The following is a 6,036-nucleotide window of genomic DNA, read 5'->3' as shown; positions in this document are numbered from 1 at the left end:
TGCTGTTGTTTCTACACTAATAAAGGGATTTGTTACTTCATTGATCCACAACTCACAGCTCACAACTGTCGTGATCGGGCTGTGTCCAGGCAGGAATTGGACCCAAACTCAAACTCACTGGAAACAGGACTGAACTCAAAGTGGCAGCTTTTATTGCTGAACAGAAAACTCCACAAAACCTAAACTGGGAAGAATCTAACAAAACACACACAGCACGAGGAAGATCACGGCATTGTAGTAATCAATCAATCAATCAATCAATCAATCCTTATTTATAAAACACTTTTCATACAGAAATGTAGCACAAAGTGCTTTACATGGTTAAAAGCAGCACACCCCGCCCTCCAACTCACTCCCCACACTCTCATTAACATAAACGATCATGGATACCCCCCCCCCCCCCACACACACACACACACACACACACACACATACACTTAAAGAGTAAAATTGGGCTGGGCACACATGAGCCAGGTGAGGAAACACTATGGCTGTATCCCAATTCAGGGTCTGCAGCCTTAAAGGCCGCATTTCAAGGCCGATTACGTCACAGCGGCGCGCCGAAGGCTGTCCCAATTCAAAGGCTGCTCGAAATGCGGCCCTGAAATGCGTCCTTCATTTCCCTGAATTTTAAGGCTGTGGAGGTGTAGACTTCGTGGCCCAACATATCCCAGAATGCATAGCGCGGCGGTGGGTGTGGATAATTTTGCCGGAAAAAAACGTCGGATGAGGGGCGGCCGAAGAGTAAACTTTAAGTAAGTACTGAATATTATGTCACTTATTTATGTGCAAATGTTTAATAACGAAGAACATTAAACATTACTGTTGGCCACATGTCGGCAAAGTCATGTGACATTAGTGACGTTTGTACTAACTTGGTTTTAAAGCCTTTACTTTAAAATATACGCCGTTCAATAGCTGAGCTTCATCTCACAGAGAACGATCAAAGCTCATGTAGAAACAAACAAACGAACAAAAGATTTTCTCCTTCATTTCTGTCAAACACAGCTGTATGACACGTTTCCAGTGGTTAGTATCATGGTTGCTAGGCAACCTGCGCAGCGCAATGGAGGCTTTTTTTTTTAACTTTATTGACAAACAACAGTATCATCGCAACGGAGGCTAGACCGTCCCATTACACAAGCCTCGCACTTCCGGCCTTAGCGGTCTTTGAGTACGCGGCCCTTGAGGATCGTTGAGGCTGCAGACCCTGAATTGGGAGACAGCCTATCACAGGGAGCCGTCTGCACCGGGAGCCTCCAGGCTGGGCAAAGAAGCCCCCCAGCCAGGCTGAGAATGTGTCGATGATGTGAACAGAACACACATATAGTTTAATGAGTATTATTTTGCTTTTCTCCATTTCATCAGTTTTGTAAGGTTAAAAAAATACAAAAAAAAACATCAGACGTGATTTTTGTTTCTGAAAACAGTTTTAAACTTCTCATTAGCTGTCACAGTTTTACACTTTTACTTATATCCGGAGATGTGCAACCAAATCCTGGACCTGAATTGAAAAGTGTCCAGACCCCTGCCGATTTTAAATCTCAGCCAGGGTTAAAATGTGTTCATCTAAATGTACGCAGCTTATTACACAAGATGGACTTGGTCAGAATTTGGGCGAAATCGACAAACGCGGATATTGTGATTATCTCCGAAACTTGGTTGTCCAAATCTATTACAGTCCGGGTGAGCTGCTGGTAAATTTCCACCATGTTCTCCTGTGTCTGCCCCTGGGCAGAGCCGTCATCTCCTCACATGGAGCCAATCTGGAGCAACCTACTCAGGATATTCAAGACCAGCGTTGCCGTCTCTTCACTGCTAGTTTGCCAACTTACCCTCGGTGCTAACAGGCTACCATGCTTCATGCTCCTTGCCCAAGTCTATGCACTCGGCCATACTCACTGCAGTTTCATGCTCCGTCTCCTGGGAAGGATTTCAATATCACACCTGCTGCCCTCTTCCCACTGCTTCTCACAGGATCCCTTGGAGCTCAGGTCAGCTCATCTTAAATCTATTCAGCTCACCTGGACCTTCACCTACTCCCCTCAAAGTACCACCAACTCCACCTGCAACATAAGCCATACTCCTCTTTAAAATTCAACCACACCTGGAGAAGTCTGTGAACCCACTAACCCCCTTTTCCTCTCTCCCTCTTGATCACCACGCCACCTTAGGCCACCACGCTACGTTTCCTTGTCATGACTCTCACGTCAAGTATAACTCTGTGTTTTTGTGCCAAATAAAGATTTGTGTGAAGCAAACTCAACCGTCTCCACATGTGGTCCAGCACTTGAGTCCAGTTTCGTACAGGCCTTTGGCCCCTTGTGACATTAGGCCTACATTTTTTGCAGTACTCTTTCCAAAGTAGGTGAGGTTTTGAGAAAAATAACAAAACAAAAAAACCTGTTTTGATGTCTTAAAACGACGGTGAAAGTGTTTTATGAAGTGTCTTTTGCATAGATGAGTCTGTGTGGTGAAAAAGGCCTTACATATTTGGAGAGCTGCATTAAGAGTGGTGAGAATGACGTTCCTGATGTAAGACTTTCACCAAAGCAACTGAGAAAAGCAGTGATGGGGAAACATTTACTGGAGTTCATTTAAGTGTTCGCGAATAAATGTCAGTGAAGTCGTTTGAAAACGTGTGTGTGTGTGTGAAACATGTCAAAAGTGAACCAAAGCAACACATGGTGATAAAACCCGAATTGAATGGTAATGTTTACCAGTTAGAAGCCTTCACAGTGAGAACAGCACAGAGCACCGTCTTCTCTACCTGGAAGGAATTTTCAAAGCTTCCTAAAACACCATTATTTGTAGACAGAATTCCAAAATAGAAATAAAAACTCATTAAATAAACCCTGTATGTGTAGGCAGCGTCTTAACAATGGACATGTTCCTTCGGAAATTAAAAATATATATATATAGAAAAAAATGCTGGTACACTTTCCAGAACTTAATATTTTTGTGAAATTCAAAACATAACTACATGAATCTGAAGTGTTTTTGAAGCATTTTAGGCTGAGAATTAGTTTCAGTGTTTAGAGCTGTGAAAAAATAAGTGTCAGGTTTCAAGAGATGTTTTCACATGTGAAAGCTGTAAAATCTACATTTTGAAATCAGATTCTTTAAATATTATTGTAATGGGCTTTATTTGTTTTAATTACACTATTATAATATTATTAAATGATACAAACAGTGAATGATTTTGTTGAGTTTGTTTGTTTCAGAGTCAGAGAGCCGTGTCTCTCTACAGTCAGAGGTTTTTGTACGGCGCCTCAATGAGTTTGTATCACTGTGGTACACGTTCGGTGGAGGAACCAGACTGGATGTTGGAAGTAAGTCAAACTTAAACCGCTTTTACTTTAACAGATTTCTTTCTTGTAATTATCTTGACTTTTCTGTTCAGTGTGCCAGAAAAAAACTCGGTAAAATAATTTTTACATAAATTTTCATGAAGAAACAAAGTTAGCTTCAGAATAAATGTTAAAATGAATATTAACAAATGATATAAAACATCAGAGTGGACTTGAGGATATTTTACATATACATACATCTGGTTAAGTCTTGAGAGCTTTTAGTTTTAATTTAGTCTGTTAGAGTCAGAGAGCCGTGTCTCTCTACAGTCAGAGGTTTTTGTACGGCACCTCAATGAGTTTGTATCACTGTGGTGGACTTTTGGTGGAGGAACCAGACTGGATGTTGGAAGTAAGTTAATTAAACTGTGTTTATTATTAAATATTGTATCAATTTATTTAATAATTATTTGTTAGGCTGCTTAGATGAGATAAAAGTATTTTTTTTATTGAAAATAATTTAGTGTTTGATGTTTGTCCTTTTTACTGGACTAATTCAGATGAGCTCTGCGAGTTTCTCTTGTTTAATCTACATTTCTGTCACAGTAAAATGTAGACAAGAGTAAACTTCATCATCTTATGATTAGTTTGTAAATTTTCACCACATCAGCTGCTGTTTGGATGAGTCAAAGTTTGCTTTCTGATGTTTTTATCGTGTCAGATGTTTCAGATTTAGTTTGAAATCATGTGAGCTGTTAAATAACATTTCAAATCTATATGAATGAGTAGCTGCTCTGTGCTTGTGTCCACTAATGTCTTCAGTCGTCCATGATTTAGACTTCTAATCATTTTAAAGCCAAACTTCTGCTGTAAATGTTTCCACATCTGCTTCTTTTATTTCCAGTGTAGTTTGAACATATTTCAGCTCAAACTGTGTGATGATTCTCTCTGTGCTGATATGCATGAGAGGTTTCTTAAAGGGAAGTGAAACAATGTGTGAGTGAATGACTGGTGGAGCAGAAAAAACACCTGACAGAAACTTCTTAACGGAGAAATTCAAATTGTGGTTCCTGTCCTCTAAGCTGATTGGTGTTTCCTAGGTGATACCCTCCCCGCCCTGACAGTGCTGCCCCCCTCCAACAAGGAGCTGGAGCAGGGGAAGGCCACGCTCATGTGTGTGGCCAACAAGGGCTTCCCCTCAGACTGGAGTCTGTCCTGGAAGACGAGCGACAGCAGTGGCAGCAGCAGCATCAGAGGGGAGGAGAGCAGGACTCCTGGAGTGCTGCAGAATGACGGCCTCTACAGCTGGAGCAGCACCCTGACGCTCACTGCAGACCAGTGGGGGAAGGTGGGCTCTGTGACCTGTGAGGCCACCCAGGGCTCCCAGTCTCTGGTCTCAGAGATACTGAGGAGAGACCAGTGTTCCCAGTCCTGATGTCAATCACTGAGTCTTTGATGTTGATTTTCTTCTGTCTCTTTGTTTCTTTGTGTTTGCAGATTTAAAAAATAAACTCATCAAACAGTCATGTTTCCATCTCATAATGACAACAATCAGAGCAACAATCTCCTCTAGTTTCATCCTTTTGTGTCTGTTGTAAAGCTGATATTTCAAACTCTTAAAAGAATAAAAATGTACCGAGGAAACATGTTCTTTGACTCTGTGAGTTTGATCGATGCACATTTAAAAAAGAGAGATTTTGTAACATTTATTAAACCAGACCAAAATAAAAATGTCTACAGACACACCAAGTGTAATGTGCAGTCAACATGGTTAAATATATTCTTATACACACATTTAGTGTTTTCTATAAGATGTTGAGGTCCAACCATAGATTGTCTGTGTGCTCTTCATATTTTCTAGTCTCAAAGCTGTTTCTTGACCTGCATTTTATTCTGACAATATAGATAAAAAATATCCTAATAATTGAAATTAAAGAGCAGGCTGTCATCTGTATGTTTAAACAGAGTCTATTTAAATGAAGATTTACTGAAGTTTGATTAATGAACTATATGTCAGTGAAACTCTGATGAAGCAACAGAGCAGAGAAGAGTCTAGAAGCTGGTAGTGGCAGAGATGAAGCAGGTGGAGACTTAGTTGAAGATAATTGTCCAGGATGAGGTGGAGATCAGGAGTCTGAGAGTTAAAGCACTCCTGTCCAGAAACAGGTGTGAACAAAGTACGTGTTCAGGATTATCAATTAATCTAATGATGTTTTCTAAGTGCTATGTATTGTATTTGGTCGTCTCTTAATTTGTAGCAATATACTCAATGTATATGCTTGTGTGTGTGTCCTCAGTGAACTGTATCAGTCTCTGCAGTAGCTGCATTTGAGTCCTTTCCTGCCTGCCTGCAGCCGTTTAATGACACCATTTGTTCTTTGACATAAATCATATAAAGTGTCCTTCAAGTCCTTCAGACTTTAAGACAGTTGAACAAATGTGGGTGAATTTGGATCGATGTGTTAGAGTTGAAAGAGTCAAAATTTGGTAAATAAAGCTTGAGAGAAACAACGACACTGTCATATTAGACTCTGTCATTATTTATTCACCAAGGGCTAATGGACTTACAACTCTTCAGTTTAATTTGAAACACGGCATGGAATCATTTACTTGATAGAAATGTGAAAGTTTTTGACCCATGACAGAGACACCATTAGTGAGGAGCTGCAGCAGGGGAAGGCTACAGTCATGTGTGTGGCCAACAAGGGCTTCCCCTCAGACTGGAGGCTGTCCTGGAAGGTGGATG

The 6,036-nt window shown here is 40.7% G+C and overlaps 1 pseudogene; it reads left to right on the top strand.

The window, feature by feature from the left end:
* The first annotated feature begins 4,282 nt into the window (after positions 1–4,282).
* On the top strand, positions 4,283–4,725 carry LOC147303266 (Ig kappa-b4 chain C region pseudogene; annotated as a pseudogene).
* The last annotated feature ends 1,311 nt before the right edge of the window (positions 4,726–6,036 follow it).

The sequence above is a fragment of the Aulonocara sp. 'chitande type north' Nkhata Bay genome, linkage group LG22, assembly GCF_057382095.1.
Source record: "Aulonocara sp. 'chitande type north' Nkhata Bay isolate Kocher_YH1m ecotype deep benthic linkage group LG22, A_spYH_male_GT1.1, whole genome shotgun sequence".
NCBI lineage: Eukaryota > Metazoa > Chordata > Actinopteri > Cichliformes > Cichlidae > Aulonocara > Aulonocara sp. 'chitande type north' Nkhata Bay.
This window is presented reverse-complemented; position numbering and strand designations above follow the sequence as displayed.